The sequence below is a fragment of the Podarcis cretensis genome, assembly GCF_951804945.1.
Source record: "Podarcis cretensis genome assembly, chromosome: 1".
Taxonomy (NCBI): Eukaryota; Metazoa; Chordata; class Lepidosauria; order Squamata; family Lacertidae; genus Podarcis; species Podarcis cretensis.
In genome coordinates, this window is record NC_137170.1 from 4495029 (window position 1) to 4514294 (window position 19266).

Consider the following 19266-nt stretch of genomic DNA (forward strand, 5'->3'; position numbering starts at 1 on the left):
CACTTGCTATACAGTTCTTCTCTGTGGGTAAGTACAGTCTCTGCGGAGAGCAGGCTTCTCCCTGCATAGCGTGCACTTTAGAGAACGTGCAGCACTTCAATTTCTTCTCAAATTTTAAAATGTTATTTAGGAATTTCAATGCAAGCAAGTGGTGGAAGCTGAGCCTTGAACTTCAACTTCCTCAGTCATCAAGGAGTGTATTAGCATGCGGCCCTGGACATTTGGACCAGCATTCCCTAAGCTTGTGCCTTCCAGGTATTTTGGATCACACATCCCATCAGCCCTAACCAGCACTGCTGGAGAACACCAGGTTAGGGAAGGGCGGATTGAACCATTTTTAAGAGACTTGGGAAAGTGATGCTAGCCAGGATCCAAAAAAAGAGGCATCCATAGTTTTGTCAGCTGTTTTTCTTAACAACTGTTTGCAGTGCCAGTGAGACCCATCTGCTTTCAAAGGGGCTGCTTTTGTGGAAAGAACAGCAAAAATCAGCTTCCAGACAGGCTCCCTGTTCCCAAGACATCCCCCTTCTCAGTATTTCACGTAGCATTTTCGAAACGCACAAAGATGGCTGCTTATTAGCCTTATATGTGGATCTGAGTCTCCTTTTGTCCTGGCTCACCCCAGCTAAAGGAGACAGACGTCTGATAGCTTTTATTGATACAAGAAGCGCTCGCAACAACTCCCGTGGGGCTCCGGGTGCGCACACCCTGAGCAACAGTCCCCCACAGATGTGCGCCCTGTGGAGCAGTTACTGCAGCAGTGATGCCCCACCCCTCTGCCAGCTTAAGTAACCTCCCCTGACAGGTTGCGCGCCCGCAACCTGAGACTTCTGCTGCATGGAAGTAAGCAAACAGCAGGGAGGTGGGGAGTCTACTGACCCATCTCTCACCTTAACGCCACATCCTGCCCACCTTCCTCCGTCTTAGACTGCCCTGACTCTCCCTCCGCCCCCTGCCGTGGCGCCAAACCCCATAAATTGCTGGTCCCCTCTCCTGGGTCACTCTCCTGGTCCACTCACTCCAACATACACTCTTCAGAGGCCTGCTAGTCTTGATGACACCTTTCTACTTTGTATTCGACACAATCAGCATAAATAAAAAACTGCCGATAAAACAGATTAAAGCACAGAAAACCAGACTAGCACATAGGGATTGCAAACAGCAATAAAGCAATTTAAAGCCAGCCCACAAGCATATTTAAATCAAAGCTGAAAGTTCTAACCGAAAAGGGCAGAACAATCTTCTTACAATCTCCAGATTTCAGAAGTATAATAACCGCATGGAAATGCTACACAAACTGGCAGTCGGAGTGTTACGTTGCAAATTTGGTAGTTTGGTAGAATGGCAGCATACTTGAGGGTTTTTGCAACAGGGTGGGTATCTTCAGAGGTTGATTATTGTGTGTTGGAATGTCAAAGGTTGCTTCATTTTCTGTCACTTTGGAATGCAAGCGAGCTTCTACCATATTAACAGTCATGAAACGGGCTTAAAAGCAGACTCCGCTGAAATCCTTTCAAGATCTGTGATTATCTCAAATTTGTGAAGGCAAAGCTTAATGTCAGAGTGATTTGGAATGCTTATTTCTCTGAAGGAACAGACAGTAAAAAAGAAAACATGGCATAGTACTGGAAAAACTCACATGCTGTCTGATCATGTCCACAACCCTGGGTTCACTGGTGAGATAGAAGGGGGTGCTTAAAAATGCCATCCCCTATTACCAGCTTTAAATGTCAGGCAATTGCTCTTATTAATATATAAAGTAACATGAAATGAAAGTGGCCTTTGGCAGCTACAGAGTGCATTTAGCTTACCAATGACGAGTGGAATTCACAGATTTGGAAGAAAGGCCTTCTGAATGCCCGAAGTTAGTAGTTCCTGGCAGACTCCGGCATCTCCTTTTCCAGAAATCAATCTGGATGTGGCAATCCCTGTTTCCATTCTTACGACTAACAAAGATTGTGACGCCCATCCTCAGCAGTACTACTGCTCCTTTGAAAATGATAATATACATAAGGATGTATATTTGCTGTATTTAAGAAGGTGCCATTATCTGCATGTGGTGCCTGGGCAGTGTGCTGAACAGAACCAGGAACTTTCAAGAGGAAAACCCAGCTTCTCGGTACTCCCCCCCACTTTTTTTTTTTTTTTTTTTTTTTTTTTTTTTTTTTTAAGGGATGACATCCAATTTCGTTGCACTGTGCAATGTTGCACTTGTGTAATGACAATAAAGAATCTATCTATCTATCTATCTATCTAAAAGATGAGGTCTGTGCAACTTTATACACTTCAAGCTGTGCACCACCTGTGTAATTCTAGGTCCACAACCACTGCTGCTCTGTAGCTCCAAGCAGGCAGCAGTGCCAAGTTTTATGTTCATTGGCCAGCCATACACTGAGGACAGTGACCCTGAGCATAATCTTGAGTTGTGCCCAGGGCCTGGTGCAAGATTTAAGTGTTGCTGAGCTAAATTAAAGCGCTGTGACAGTGCTTTAGTAGAGTATAAGACTCAGGTTCATGGGTTTGAGCAAAAAGATTCCTGCATTGCAGGACCCTTGGGATCTACATGACCCTTGGGATCCCTTCCAACACGACAATTAGATGATTCTAAACATACATGTGGGGACGCAGGTGGCGCTGTGGGTAAAAGCCTCAGTGCCTAGGGCTTGCCGATCGAAAGGTCGGCGGTTCGAATCCCTGTGGCGGGGTGCGCTCCCGTCGTTCGGTCCCAGCGCCTGCCAACCTAGCAGTTCGAAAGCACCTCCGGGTGCAAGTAGATAAATAGGGACCGCTTACTAGCGGGAAGGTAAACGGCATTTCCGTGTGCGGCTCTGGCTCGCCAGAGCAGCGATGTCACGCTGGCCACGTGACCCGGAAGTGTCTCCGGACAGCGCTGGCCCCCGGCCTCTTGAGTGAGATGGGCGCACCAACCCCAGAGTCTGGCAAGACTGGCCCGTACGGGCAGGGGTACCTTTACCTTTACCTTTAAACATACATGTAAATGGCCGATTGCCAAGAAAATCCAACACGTTATATCAGGCATAGGCAAACTCTGCCCTCCAGATGTTTTGGGACTACAACTCCCATCATCCCTAGCTAACAGTGGTCAGGGATGATGGGAATTGTTGTCTCAAAACATCTGGAGGGCCGAGTTTGCCTATGCCTGCTTTATATGCGACCTAATGCTGAAAGTCTCATAAGTGGCTTGCAAAAATAGACAAGAAAACAAGCAATAGTGGGAAGCACCAAACCATTTTTTTATACTGGAATGCCGCTCTAGATGTCTGGCAGTATATAAACATGTCTCTCAATCCATCTGCTAAGCAGAACATCATCCTCTGCAAGATAACCGGGCCTGGTCAAATGCTCTTCTCTGATCCACTTTTGTATTTATATGGCCAGGAAAGCTGCCTGTTTTATCTCTGGCCTTAAACAGTGTGCATGAGTCAGAATGAGTCCTCTCTGCAGCCCTGGTTTTGGCTGGAGGAACATTGCATTGTCCATTACCTTCTGGTTTCTTCATTAACCAAAGGGGTGCATTTTTCTCTTCCTTCCCGCCCTCCCCAACCTCTTCTTGTTGATTCATCCTCAAAATATGTTTTCTACCCAGAACATCTATTTTAATGCTTCTCCCTTGTTTTCAAAAGTGTTTTCTTCAGCAAAGAACTCTCCCCTCACTTCTTTCCCTTACAAATTATTAGCCTTTCAAAACTGCACCTTCTGTAAATCATTTTCCTGGGTAGCCACTCATCTATAATCCTTGATCTCCCATTGCACTGTGGCCTGTGGGTCCAGTTTGATCAGGTGAAGGATTCCAGGAAGGTCCCATAACCTCTCTTTATCACATGGTCCAGCCCCAGGACCCATGCAAGAGTTGCACCAGAATCCTAACACAGCCTCAAAAATAAAAACCACTGAATTCAGGGGTGTTGGCTTAAATATATATATCAAAAAGTGCATAGCATAGAAGCCAAAGACTAGCTTTCCCTCGCTGCTGGTCAATTGCAGCCAGGCCTAGATAGCTGGGGTTAGAGGAGAGGATTTCCAGGCACGTTGGCGTCGTGGTGCCCTCCATTGCCCATGGTCATGTTGGCAGGAGCTGATGGGATCTAATGTCCCAATAGTTGGAAGGCACCAGGTTGGGGAAGCCTATATTAAGGCAGAGATGGTGGTGGAAGCAATAGAATAAAATAAGTTTTATATTTTGATTTTTTTCTATGAACTGCCCTGAGACCCCCAGGTAAGGGGGGTATATAAATTCAATACATCATCATCTACTGAGGAACAGAGAAGAATATGAGCTCAAAGCTGCATGGAAAACTCTTTACTGCCCAGCAGATTTCAAGTGCTACAACTATTCAGGGGCAGCAATAATTCAGTCTAGTGTTTCAGATGAGGGCTTCACCTGGCCCTATCTGGTGATATTGGGACCTTCCTCATTACTGTTATTCATTGGTATTGTAATTTTTTTAAAAAAATTAATATCCTGCCCTTCCTCTCAAATGAGCCCAGGATGGGGGGAAACAAACCAGCACAACTTTTCAAAGATTATAAAATCTGAAAACATTGTAAAAAGCAGAGAGAACAGAGTGTTTTGGGGCAAAGCTGAGGGCTTTTGTAATTTCCATTAAAAAAGAATAAGGAATAAATGAGTAATTGCTACACAGTTTGTTGCATGGGATCCTATGCCCAGATAATTCTGCTCATGTGCAGGCACTAAACTATTTTCTACTTAGCATAAATGGATTCTTCTCAAAGACATCACAGCTGTTGCTAACTGCAGTCACCCAGTGCAGAATCCAGCTTTTTGAGATTCTTGGCTTCCTCCCCCCCCCCTTTTTTTTTTTAAGGTACAAATAAATGCTGGCTTGAATGTGTGTGGGCAGAAATGCTGCTGTAGATTCAAAAATGGGGGGATTTTATGGATAAGATTTCCAGCAGGATTTTTGGAGTGTGTGTGGAGATCTTCAGTGCTCTGCATAGCAATTTGATCCATACCATTGATCACAAACATAGACTATATAAGGGAAGTTAGTCAAAAATGGAGTAAGTTCTGCAAACGCATGCTTTCTCCAGCTTACGGAATTCAGATTTGCATTTTGTGGGAGCTTTTGTTTGCCCAGAATTCGGGTTGCCTGCTGGCAACATTTAAATTTTATTTTTAAATCCAGAGTGCACAGAACTACTGTATATCATATTCTGATTGTGACGTGAACAGTAATGAGCAATGTAACTCTTCAGCACCTTCTGGCTTGTTTCCCCACAAATTGCACTTAGACACGGCCTGTTTTGCCAAGGCTGCCTGGGAAAGCACAACATGCCTTCCAGATTTCTGTGGCTCTTCCAGGGATGGAGTTTCCACATCAACGCTGAGCTGTCAATGGAACGGCTGTGTTGGCACTACAGAATCCATTCTTGCCCTGGGCACAGCTGTGAAGCCCAGCCAAACCGAAACAATGCTGGGAATGCTGGGGTGATGATGGTGGACTGTGTGGGCAGCCAGGGAGAGAAAAGCAATCCAATAAACAGCAGTGGTTTGGAGGGGAACGGCTGTGAGAAGGAGGGAGAAGGGGCAGAACAGAGAGGAGCAGGGGTGAAATGGGGGGTTTGCAGGCATTTTCAATGGTGTTTCAAATACACACAATTTCACTTAAACGTGTAGTGCCTTGGAACCTAACCCCCACATAAATTAGGAGTTGCCTGTACATTCCACTGGAAATAGCAGAGAGAGGGGTGCATGGCAGAAAGAGGAAGATAAGCATTTATTATCGGTGGAGCGGCCACATAACACCAGTCTTGAAAGACCTACACTGGCTCCCAGTACGTTTCCGAGCACAATTCAAAGTGTTGGTGCTGACCTTTAAAGCCCTAAATGGCCTCAGTCCAGTATATCTGAAGGAGTGTCTCCACCGCCATCGTTCTGCACGTACACTGAGGTCCAGCGCCGAGGGCCTTCTGGCAGTTCCCTCACTGCGAGAAGCCAAGTTACAGGGAACCAGGCAGAGGGCCTTCTCGGTGGTGGCGCCCGCCCTGTGGAACGCCCTCCCACCAGATGTCAAAGAAAAGAACAACTACCAGACTTTTAGAAGACATCTGAAGGCAGCCCTGTTTAGGGAAGCTTTTAATGTTTGATGCATTACTGTATTTTAATATTTTGTTGGAAGCCGCCCAGAATGGCTGGGGAAGCCCAGCCAGATGGGCAGAGTATAAATATATTATTATTATTATTATTATTATTATTATTATTATTATTAGGCAAAGAGGGTGGCAGAGAGAGTAAAGGGGTGGAGCAATTTGGTGTTACCAACAAAGGTCCATATAGTTAAAGCTATGGTTTTCCCAGTAGTGATGTATGGAAGTGAGAGCTGGACCATAAAGAAGGCTGATCGCCGAAGAATTGATGCTTTTGAATTCTGGTGCTGGAGGAGACTCTTGAGAGTCCCATGGACTGAAAGAAGATCAAACCTCTCAATTCTGAAGGAAATCAGCCCTGAGTGTTCACTGGAAGGACAGATCCTGAAGCTGAGGCTCCAAGACTTTGGCCACCTCATAAGAAGAGAAGACTCCCTGGAAAAGACCCTGATGTTGGGAAAGATGGAGGGCACAAGGAGAAGGGGACGACAGAAGACGAGATGGTTGGACAGTGTTCTCGAAGCTACCAGCATCAGTTTGACCAAACTGCGGGAGGCAGTTTGTGCTCTGGTGCTCTCTCTGCAGGAGAGCCTGGTGTGCTCTGGTCGAGGGGGTCACGAAGAGTTGGACAGGACTAAACAACAACAACAACAATTTGGTGTTAGCTCCACCCACTTGCAGCTCTAGCTCTGCCCACCAATGGCTCTGGTCCCTGATTGACTTTTTGCATGGGTGAATGACTGTGGGTTGATGGCTCTTCATAGCCTCCTCTCTTAATGTTTGGGTCTCTTCCCAAGATAGCAGGGACCACCTGCTATCTTTTCCTCCATTCAAATAGAGATGAACTAAGGTCCCTTTCTTGATGTTCCATCCATGTACACCCAACAGAGGAAGTGCCTCCTCGCTCACTAGAACTTCCTGTCCCTGGACGTCCACCAAGGCCTGACATTGAATATCCTCTGAAAGTGCCCTTAGACTTTCCTAGTTCAGCTGAAACTCAGCAGCTAAGCCCAAACCTTAGAAGATTACATATAAATAAAATCATTGAAAAATTGTTGCAAATGGATGTGTTTTATTTATTATTCAAAAGCTGGCGGCTCTGCTTGACCATTTTTTCCCTATTCTAAAGTGTTGCTCTTCACCCTGAGCCAACAGAAAGGTACAGCAGAGGAATGAAACAAAATAAATGGATATTAGTGACAAGTGTGGCATTGATAACAAGAATGTCCCCCAATGTGGGACAATGATAAGAAGAATGCCCCCCAAATGTGGATGGTGTTTGCTTCCCTACCCCACCCCAAGCTTTGGTATTTCATTCCATAATGGAAAATAACAGTTACTCTTTCTGGGTGGAGTTGCAAAAAGTCTTCCAAAGACATGAGTCAGGCATCAAAACAATCTGGAAAGGAGCATTAAAATCTATATTTTCAAACAGTATATTGACATAGTTTTGTCTTCTGGGTTTTGAACGTCTGAAATGGCAAGAAATTCCAGCTTCAAGCTCTTCGGACAGAATGACTGCGATGCAAGTTTCCTGCTCAAAACAGCAACCCCATCTTGAGATGCTTCTCTCCTGGTAATGTGGTTTGAAGTAGTTTTGGAAACAAGTGAAGGGACATCATCATGTATATTGATGTGTGTTGCTTTGTCTTAAGGTAAAGGTAAAGGGACCCCTGATCATTAGATCCAGTCGTGACCGACTCTGGGGTTGCGGCACTCATCTTGCTTTATTGGCCGAGGGAGCCGGCGTACAGCTTCCGGGTCATGTGGCCAGCATGACTAAGCCGCTTCTGGCGAACCAGAGCAGCACACAGAAACGCCGTTTACCTTCCTGCCAGAGCGGTACCTATTTATCTACTTGCACTTTGACGTGCTTTCGAACTGCTAGGTGGGCAGGAGCAGGGACCGAGCAACGGGAGCTCACCCCGTCACAGGGATTTGAACTGCCAACCTTCTGATCGGCAAGTCCTGATTGGCAAGCTCTGTGGTTTAACCCACAGCGCCACCCGCCTCCTGTTGCTTTGATTTACATTTCCTTAAAATAGCAACCAATTAATAACAACGTTCCTTTTCCCATTGTCATTCTTGGCAGCCACTGGGGAGCATAAGCAGTACCAGAGCAGAGCAGGTAGAAGTGGGGAAGAGCTCCCACAAACACTGCTGGCCCCCTGGGTAACCCAAAGGAACATTTCAATGGTTTATCTTAGATTGAAACTAAACAGAGCCTTTGCATTTCACATGTACTTTTTAAAAAAATGCAAATAGCAGCAGCTACTACTGGAGGGAGCCCCTTCCCCCACTAGAGCCCAGCCCTCAGATGCCATGGGAAATGAGACTTCCCCTCCAGATGCAAGCAGCAGCTTCACAGGAGCACCTTTCATCCAGATTGCAGCAGGGCTGGAAAGGGTTAAACTCCCTGCCCCACCCCTGCCTGTGGCAATTACAATTAGCAGCCCTGCCAGCCCCACACAGCTGCTATCTGACTGTCTTAAAATAGGCATTTTAAATGCAGAGAAGAGGTTCAGCACCATGTCTTTAGAGAAGCCCACTTCCTAAAAGAGCTGCAAGCCTGAGCTCTAAATGTCACACACAACCTCTTTTATTCTATTAAAAACATGGACTTAATTGGGACTTGTGGGTTTATATTCCCACTATGGTTGACAGCAGAGCATAACACAGCATAGAAAGAAATACAGTATTGCTTCCCACAATTGCAACTGTTAATGGACCACTATGCTTCTCTTGTGCACATCAGTTGAGCTTTTCCATGGAAACCCCAAGCAGACAACATTTCTTTTTTTAAATATATTTTTATTAATATTTACATAAGATATTTAAATTCAAACACATCATTCACCTTCTCATTTAGGATTCTCTGAATCCCTTCACTTCCCTCCACCCTTCCATGGTTACCATTGTCATTCTTTTTTTCATCTGCTTATCTTATTTTCTCTAATTTTTTTAATAGTCCATTTCCCCATAGTTTTTTGTACATTGCAAGCATTACTCAAATCCTGCCAAAGTTTTTAGTTGTTTACAGTGTTCTCTTAGATACATTATATATTTCTCCCATTCCTTCTTAACCAAGGAGACAACATCCCCACCCCACCTTCCCACTATATATAAGGTCTGGTGACTTCTGTTTCAGTGTATCTGAAGAAGTGTGCATGCACATGAAAGCTTACACCTAGAACAAACTTAGTTGGTCTCTAAGGTGCTACTGATTTGATCGCCGAAGAATTGATGCTTCTGAATTCTGGTGTTGGAGGAGACTCTGGAGAGTCCATGGACTGCAAGAAGATCCAATCTCTCCATTCTGAAGGAAATCAGCCCTGAGTGCTCACTGGAAGGACAGATCCTGAAGCTGAGACTCCAATACTTTGGCCACCTCATGAGAAGAGAAGACTCCCTGGAAAAGACCCTAGAATCATAGAATCATAGAGTTGGAAGAGACCACAAGGGCCATCGAGTCCAACCCCCTGCCAAGCAGGAAACACCATCAGAGCACTCCTGACATATGGTTGTCAAGCCTCTGCTTAAAGACCTCCAAAGAAGGAGACTACACCACACTCCTTGGCAGCAAATTCCACTGTCGAACAGCTCTTACTGTCAGGAAGTTCTTCCTAATGTTGGGAAAGATGGAGGGCACAAGGAGAAGGGGACGACAGAGGATGAGATGGTGGGACAGTGTTCTCGAAGCTACCAGCAAGAGTTTGACCAAACTGCGGGAAGCAGTGGAAGACAGGAGTGCCTGGTGTGCTCTGGTTCATGGGGTCACGAAGAGTTGGACACGACTAAATGACTAAGCAACAACAACAACAAGGTGCTACTGGACAATTCTTTAATTTTTTATATATATTTCATCTGTCTGACCAAGTGCCCTCAAGTCCACGAAAGCCCCCCCAGAAGGAATGGATCTGTTGCTCTTTAAGGTGCCACAAGGTGCGGGGAGCCACCAAATTGTTCTCTTTTGCAGGCTGTAGAAGCAGCTCAGGAAGCCTGCAGAATCACCCTGCAACCCATGGAGTGGAGCAAGGAGCAGCTCTAATGGCTCGGGGCCCAGCAAACAACAAAGCAAGGCGGTTCATGGGGTGTGTTTGATGTGCAAACAGATCCAGCTGTTGGCACTGGAGTCTTTAATGAGCCTGCTCATATGAAAGCCTTTCATACCCAAGGCCTCCTGTAAATGACTGTCAAAGCCACAGGAGTTCAGGCACTGTGGAAATAACCTTTCTTGTTACAGCCTCTTCCTCCAGGTTTCAAACAGCCCTACGCTTATGCTTACGCAGGGGTCAGCAAACTTTTTCAGCAGGGGGCCGGTCCACTGTCCCTATGACCTTGTGGGGGGGCGGACTATATTGGGGGGGAGGATGAACGAATTCCTATGCCCCACAAATAACCCACAGATGCATTTTAAAGAAAAGGGCACATTCTACTCATGTAAAAACACGCTGATTCCCAGACCATCTGTGGGCCAGATTTAGAAGGCGATTGGGCCAGATCTAGCCCCTGGGCCTTAGTTTGCCTACCCGTGGCTTAGCCCATAGGAACAGTTTTGCCTGCCAGCTTTCGCCATTCTTTTTTGTTTTTTGATTGTTTTTACTTTGCAAAGTTGTTGTTGTACTTCACCAGATCTTAACCTATTACAATATTTGTAAGAAAGGATTCCAAATATATTGAATTTGTCCATGGCAAGTCTGCGTTTATATTGAAGTTGCAGGTATAAATTGTTCATATGTTGAGAGTTTGTAGGTCTTCAATCCAATCGGAGAAGGGAATTGCACTTTTATTTTTTCCAGTTCATCAGTATCTGTCTTTTTGCCATGGTAAGGGTGCAGAGAGTCCACTCTTATTGTCTCTTTGTAAGGTTCCATGTGTTGGGTTTATAATTCAAAAGGATATTTTGCTCTGTAAATGTAAGGTTGTTCTGTACAGTTCTGTTGATAAGTTTGTTGCCTTCTGCCAAAAATCTTTCAACATAGGTTTTAGAGAAGCATTATTCCTATTGCCTCTCCAACAGTTAGAGACCGTATTTTTCGCCCCATAGGACGCACCGTCCCATAGGACGCACCTAGTGGCTTTTTTTTGGGGGGGGGAATAAAGAAAAAAATTATTTCCCCCCCAGGTGCAGGGCTGGCGCGGGGGAAGCCCGAGCTTCCCCCGACCCCAGCCCCCAGAACAGGCTGCTGCCAGCAAGCCTTGCAAGCCCAGCGGAACCTGCAAACTCCAAGACTCCACCATCCACCAATTTTGTTTTACCATCTAGACCAGTCTCCACCAACCTGGTGCCTTCTAGTTAATTTGAACTGCAAGTCCCATATAACCTTGATCAGAATGGCCATTGGTTGACCTAATATGGATTTTGGAATTTACCCCAAGGGCTAAAATAGCTACCTTTTAATGTCCATTTATCTTATACAAGTGTGGTTGACATTGTTATTGGATTTACCTCTGCTCTTCTTTCCTAAGTGCATTTTTAAAATTTCAGTTTCTACAACAACGCAGCCTGAAAAACCACGGCAACAACCTGTGGATGATGAAATCGTGGAAGGAAATCGGACACCCATCCTTTAGTTTGCAAGAGGCATGGCAGACCCACGGCTGGCCATTCAGTCACAATCTCGGTGGGCAAATACATCTCAAGGTATAACATTTCACCGCACACTTTCACAGAAGCCCTGAGTGGGTTGGCTTGACTCCATGCCCTGCAGAAATCTGTGGCAAAGCTAGGTACTGACAGACAAATCCGCATTTCCTGTTTCCGAGGTCTGTGGTCTAACCACAAGGTTCTTGTTCCCTTTTGAGTACTAAGGTGCCGCCCCTAGAACAAGTCATTGTTCCTATTACTTTCCCATCCATGCGGGCATCAAGGGCTGTGCCAGCGGCTAAGCTTGCACGATTCTCCAGCTTCAATCAGATAATCATGCAATTCGCAAGATCCCAGCTGTTAAACTGGAAAACTGTGATATCGTGTGTGCGATCTGCTCAAAGAGCCATACATTCAAACTTCATTGATTCATTTGGAGGTAGTTATGGAGCCAATGACTCCATCATTTATTTTTAACTGCTGGTTGCAGCTGATAGGAGTTGCAGCCCAAACATGTGGGGGCCACCAGGTTGGCAAAAGCTGGTTTTTCAACTGTATCAGGATTTTCACACAAGGAATGTATCGATAACACAATGCTCCTTTGTCTCCTTGCTAGTTCATTTATTTGGATGTGAATCTGGCTGATCATATTGAGTGGAAAGTCATTAAAGACCCTTTTGTGCACACGAAAGAATGCAGTTGAGGTGCATAACAGGGTTCCTTGTGTGCAAGGGCTCTGCAGAGGATCTGGATTGAATCTTCATTGAACTCCAGATTGAACCCACAGGACGCCAAATGCAGCTAACCCTAACATACATAAAATAACAAAGTTGGAAGGGGTCCTGAGGGTCATCTCGTCTGACCTGTGCAATGAGGGAATCTCAGCTAAAGCATCCATGACAGATGGTCATTCAACCTCTGCTTAAAAACCTCCAATGTAGAAGAGCCCACTACCTTCCAAGGGAGTCCATTCCACTGTCAAATAGCTCTTACTGGCAGAAAGATCTTCTGAATATTGAGTTGGAATCTACTTTCTTGCAACCTGAAGCCATTAGTTGGAGTCCAATGAAAACCAAAGAGAAAACCAGGAGAAAGCAAGCTTCCTCCGTCTTTTATGTGACAGCCCTTTAGATATTTGATATCCTCTCACTCGCCTCTTTTCCAGGCTCAACATCCCCAACTCCTTCAACCGTTCCTCATAAGGAATCCATGGCAGACAACTGCAGTACCTAGAGACAGACTGTCAGGTCATGTGTCCATACTAGCGACCAGAGGAGGAGTCCAGAAAGAAGAAACACCATGGTACATCTGTATCAGCACAACTGGATGCCTTCATCTGCCCCAGCTGCAACAAAACATGTCTCTCCCATATTAGTCTCTACAGCCACAGCAGGTGCTGCAACCTTCCAACAGTTTGACTTTACCCACAAAGGCACACTCCTCCATTGTATCCTGAGACAGACGTCAACAACAAAGATGTTTGTATCTTTGAATTTAGACATTTCTTAAAATATCATTACCAAATTTTCCATGATGATTCCTGAGATTGAAGAACAGGTTTTATCTATGTTTGGATACAACTGGATGACATTTTGAAACAATATGGTAGACAGAACCTTTCAGCACTCCTCTCATTTTAACCAGAGATTTCAAAACTCTGCTGATTTTTTTGGATTTCTTGGAATTCCCAAGCGACATAAGGCACCTTCTGCTGAAAATAAATGACATTAATGTTCCTAATGTGGAATCTCTTTCAGCCGGATGGGTGGCCGCATTCTGATTTGGGCAACGATACAGGTGGCCACATACGAGTGGTGGGCAGGACAAGAGGCAGAATTAGGTAGCACAATGGATGCAGCTCTTACCTTTGTTGAGTAGGTCTTGGTCTAGCCATGCAAAAGTCAGACACACATCTCCATCCTGGCAGAGACGTAGCATTATTACAGCTCAAAGACACATTGCAACCAAGCATAAACACTTGAGGAGGGCCCAGAGCAGGAGGGTCAGTGGGGGCTGTGGAGTGGGGAGAGTGCATGACCAAGGGAGAGTCTTGTGGGTCAAATTGAGAGGTCTGGAGAGCCACCTTCTGCCCATGTGTCTAAGGTTCATCACCCCAGTGTAGGAACAAAAGCAAAAGCACCATCAGCTGCCCCAAACCATGACAGAGGAAAGGTCCCATGCGGGGAGGGGTCTCTGTGATGGAGAGGAAGGTGGGCCACCGGCACCCTGGTGCCCAAGAGCCCACAAACCCCTGTATTTGATCCCCAAAGTAAGTGGCAATTATGAAGATTAATGCTTTGCATAAGCAATGCCTGTGTAATGAGGAATGAAAAATGATGAATCTGGTTTTAAAACTGGCCATCTATTACAAACTATTGAGCCAGGCTGTGACACTGAGGTGCTGAGCAGCAGAAACGGAAAAAAGCTTTCTTATACCAAACTTGCAGAGAGAGAAAGGCAGAGAGCCATAAGACTGTCAGGTCCAGTAGCTAAACTGAAGCCAGGTCTGGCTGATGTAATTTATGTCAACTTCTGAGCCCTCTTGTTTCAGTACCTTATTTGGATACAGCTGCCTATAAAATCCGAGCAGTTCTTGCAAACAAATGGGAAGAGCTTACAGCTCCTTAACAGCTCATGACGCAAGTTGCCTGAATTCCCAACCTTGCCTTCAAATTCCAGGGTGCAATTTCCAATCTATCTGGAGTTGCTGCTGCAGCTGCAGAAAACTGCAGCAAAATGTATTGTCCACACACTGTATTTCTTCACACGATCCACCTATTTGAGGATGGACAGAAAAATCATGTAGAGAAAGCAGGTAACAAACTAGCAGGAGTCAAGTGGGCATCAATCAGACAGGCCTGAAAATGACATGTTTGGCTTGGGCCTAATTTTATATTTGAACAGTGGTATTGAAGGCCTGTGGAAATACTCCCAGCCCCACTTGTGGTCCTTCTATAATCTAGGAGGCTATAAGGGGGAGGGGGCTGTTGTGCTCAGGTCCTGCTTTTGGGTTTCCTGTAGGCATCTGGTTGGCCAATGTGAGAACAGAATGCTGGAATAAATGGGCCACTGGTCCGATCCAGTGGGCAGGCTCTTCTTAAACCCTTAGATTTGTCTTGTAGGGGCTTGGGCAAGAAGACCTTTGGCATCCTTTCCAACAATTCTATGGCCCTAGGATGATTTACAATATAAAATTTAAAACCAACTATCATGAATGAATTAAAACATATTAAAATAGCACAGCAAGCATAACATCAGTTCAGTACATCAGGAGTCCATAAAGTGGGATTAGATTAATGCCTCCCCCTGCCATGTCAGCGCAAAAAGATATTTTTTGCTGACATCAGAAGGAAGCCACCTCTATGAATGGGGAAACTTCCACAGCCTGGGAGCTGACGCTATACAACGCAATGCATCTATTGATGGGACCACCAGCCAGGCCCCCCCTGCAGAACACAAGTCCCAGATTGATCGATATGGCAACCTGTTGCATATTGAATTGAATTTAACATTTAATGTAACACATACTTTGTCCCACAGATGACCAGTTTATAAAGCAATGTAATGCACAACAGGATAAACACTACTTGGTAAATAATCACCCCTTGGGAGCAAAGAGGGTTTCTTGCCAGTCTTCTGATTCTTCTAGGAGACTTTCACCAAGTCCAGAGCTCACTGAGAACTTGGAAGCAAAATATTATAGAAGTTAAAACTTCAAACTGGCCTCCATTGCTTTTGCATTCAAGCTGAGAGAAGTTATGCAAGTAACAAGCTTGAACTGTTATAATTCAGTTTTCTAGTTTTTAGGCACACACAGCAAGGCATATGTTAGTCATGCAAATCTTCTTTCCTCCAGTTGTGTGTGCTATTGGGCAAAAGCCTTTTTCACATGACAACTGTACAGCAGCCAATGAAAACACGGAGGGCAAATCAGGTCACACCTGCTCCCCTATTTCTGACCTGCATTATTCAACAGAAACTCTAAACAGAGCCAGGGATATACACACCTAGGCTCTGTGCACCTTTTGAAGGATTCCTGGTCACATGGGGAGCACCTATATTTGGCCATTGTACATCTATACATATATGCTGGGAATGAGCACAGTGGTTGCATTCCAAATCCTCCCTCCACAGGTTCCCTGAACACGCAGAAAGAGCTAGATTCATACAAAAGTTTTAGCCCAAGTTGCCAGTTTGGCATTTGAAAGCCATTATTTCATCAACTAGCTATGATTAGGTCTCACCACAACTGGGGAAACACAGATTCAGCCAGGATGTGGTCATCTGCTGTCTTGACACATACTGAGATGCTCACAAGATCCACCATGCTCTCAGCACAACCACTGCATGGCACTGGTTGTCTGAATCCATGCAACTCAAAAGTTTTACGTGTGCAGAAATAATTATGCCTGTTGTTATAAATGCATTGTTTTCAACTCAAATACAACTGCCTCTGAAGTAGTTTGCAGTGTTGAGTTTATTTAATTATGTACAGCATTTATATGCAACCCAATAATAATGTTCTATGTCAATCAGCCCCTCCAATTCATCTAAGGTAAAGGACTCCTGGACGGTTAAGTCCAGACGAATTCAACTTTGGGGTGAAGCACTCATCTCCACTTTCAGCCTGAGGGAGCTAGTCAAATTGCTGACCTTACATTCGGCAAGCCCAAGAGGCTCGGTGGTTCAGAACACACACACACACACACATGTTCCTACCACCACCACAATTGCCTCTCTTTCCAACCTTCCAAGCAAGGAGGGCAGATCCAGAACTCTTTCACATTAACCTCTAAAACACACTGTGCTTTGATGAGTTATGCATTTTTCTGTAATATCTGTTACGTTGCTGCTTAGTCTAGATCTGTTGCAAAGCCACTCTGAGCATAATGGTGGCAGGAAAGGGGCATATAAATAAACTTGACTTGATACTTTTGGAAAACCGAGACTATTTCAGGAGGATTCCACCACTGACCCCAAACTAGTAATAATGCAATTAGGGCCCTGCAATGATGTGATTACCCTCGGTTAAAAGAAAACAATCACAGGGTGGGATGGGGTCACGTCACTCCACTTCTCTCCTGGGGCAAGCTTGTTGAAGTGAAAACACCAAGAAAATGTGTGTGGAATTAAATCTTCAGAGTATCAGTGCTATGTGAGACTCTTTGAGACGTTATTTTGGGACAGATCGACTCCCTCGGGGGAATTTTTTCCATAGGACTCCTTGATCCCAGTCCCACCCTCGCTGACATAATGAGCTCTCTGTTCTTTCCCCGGCTGCACTCTTGGTTCCTATCCAGTCTCTATATTGTTACAGCTGCTGGGTGACCCTTCTTTGCTAAGGTGATTGCTTATTAATAGTCACGAACAATAGGCTGATGTTCCCTCAAGAGGAACTAACCGTTGGAGATGTTTTCCCAGATGGGTAGCTTACCTGCAAGACGGCTTCTGCAGCCAGTTTTCAGCCAGCGTTGTCGTAGGGGAGGTGGAAAGAGCCTGCACACTGAGCCTGCGACAGAGAAGAAGAGAGTTTTTATTTGGAGCCGACTTCAACCCCCCCAAGTATGGTCTAAAACTAAAGGCACATCGCTGAAGCTAGGCAGGTGCAGGTGTGGTCCTTGCTTGGACAGGTGAGCACTGCAGAGAAGCACTGAGCTCCTGCTCGAGGGCTTTAAAGTAGAAGTGTCTGTTTGCTTGCATAATTGCATATGTTTATTATAAAGGTAAAGGTAAAGGGACCCCTGACCATTAGGTCCACTTGTGGCGGACTCTGGGGTTGCGACGCTCATCTTGCTTTATTGGCCGAGGGAGCCGCCGTATAGCTTCTGGGCCATGTGGCCAGCATGACTAAGCCGATTCTGGCGAACCAGAGCAGCGCACGGAAACGTCGCTGACCTTTCCACTGGAGTGGTACCTATTTATCTACTTGCACTTTGACGTGCTTTCGAACTGCTAGGTTGGCAGGAGCAGGGACCGAGCAACGGGAGCTCACCCTGTCGCGGGGATTCGAACCACCAACCTTCTGATCGGCGAGTCCTAGGCTCTGTGGTTTAACCCACAGCGCCACCCGTGTCCCTTATGTTTATTATATGGATGCCCTAAAGCCTCCTGCTGTCTCTTGTCCAAAGAAAACCAAATCATGTCGGGCTGCTTCTCCAGAAAGAGGGAACAATATTTCTGCCTTGATATCTTCAAGGCCTATGGGGCTGTCACTGCATCCATGCCATTCTCCCTCCAAGCCAGACTTACAGGTGAAACTCGAAAAATTAGAATATTGTGGGAAAGTTCATTTATTTCAGTAATTCAACTTAAAAGGTGAAACTAATATATGAGATAGACTCATGACATGCAAAGCGAGATATGTCAAGCCTTTATTTGTTATAATTGTGATGATTATGGCGTACAGCTGATGAAAAACCCCAGTTAACAATCTCAGAAAGTTAGAATATTGTGAAAAGGTGCAGTAGCTATTCAATCCATAACACCTGCAATGGGTTCCTGAGCCTTGAAATGGTCTCTCAGTCTGGTTCAGTAGGAAGCGCAAACATGGGGAAGGCTGCTGACCTAACAGTTGTGCAGAAAGCCATCATTGAGACCCTCCATAAGGAGGGAAAGCCTCAAAAGGTAATTGCAGAAGAAGTTGGATGTTCCCAAAGTGCTGTATCGAAGGACATTAATGGAAAGTTATGCGTAAGGGGAATGTGTGGAAGAAAAAGGTGCACAAGCAGCAGGGATGACCGCAGCCTGGAGAGGATTGTCAGGAAAAGACCATTCAGACGAGTTCGGGACTTTCACAAGCAGTGGACTGAGGCTGGAGTTAGTGCATCAAGAGCCACCACACAGACAAGGATCCTGGAGATGGGCTTCAAATGTCATAATCCTCTTGTCAAGCCGCTCCTGAACAAGAAATGTCAGAAGCGTCTTACCTGGGCTAAAGACAACTCTATGGCTGGCATCTTTTCCCTTACACCGGTTTCTCCTTTGCTTCTTTATCATTAACATCCTCACAGATAGGTAGCCGTGTTGGTCTGCCATAGTCAAAACAAAATAAAAAAATTCCTTCCAGTAGCACCTTAAAGACCAACTAAGTTAGTTCTTGGTATGAGCTTTCGTGTGCATGCACACTTCTTCAGATACACTGAAACAGAAGTCACCAGACCCTTCTATATAGTGAGAAGGTGGGGAGGGGTATTACTCAGAAGGGTGGTGGGATTGGGTGATTGGCAGATAGCTAATAGCTAACTTCTGTTTCAGTGTATCTGAAGACGTGTGCATGCACACGAAAGCTCATACCAAGAACTAACTTAGTTGGTCTTTAAGGTGCTACTGGAAGGAATTTTTTTATTTTGTATTAACATCCTCACTACACGTCCTGTGTCTAAATTAACTTCCCATTCATTTCTTGAGCTGGGAGTCAAAGGCAGATGAAGATGATGGACTTTTGGGAGCTAGCCAACCTGACCGGAAGAGTCCGCAACCAGAAGGAGGAGTACCAGGAAGAATGGATGAAATTTAAAGAATATTTAGTTAAATATGCTAAGATAATTTAA

General features: G+C 45.2%; 1 long non-coding RNA gene across 1 annotated transcript; it reads left to right on the top strand.

Annotated features, from left to right (window-relative positions):
• The first annotated feature begins 11393 nt into the window (after positions 1 to 11393).
• On the top strand, positions 11394 to 13456 carry LOC307215257. Its single transcript, XR_013838430.1, has 2 exons — positions 11394 to 11773; positions 12333 to 13456. It is a non-coding gene; the product is annotated as an uncharacterized lncRNA (long non-coding RNA).
• Positions 13457 to 19266: the final 5810 nt, after the last annotated feature.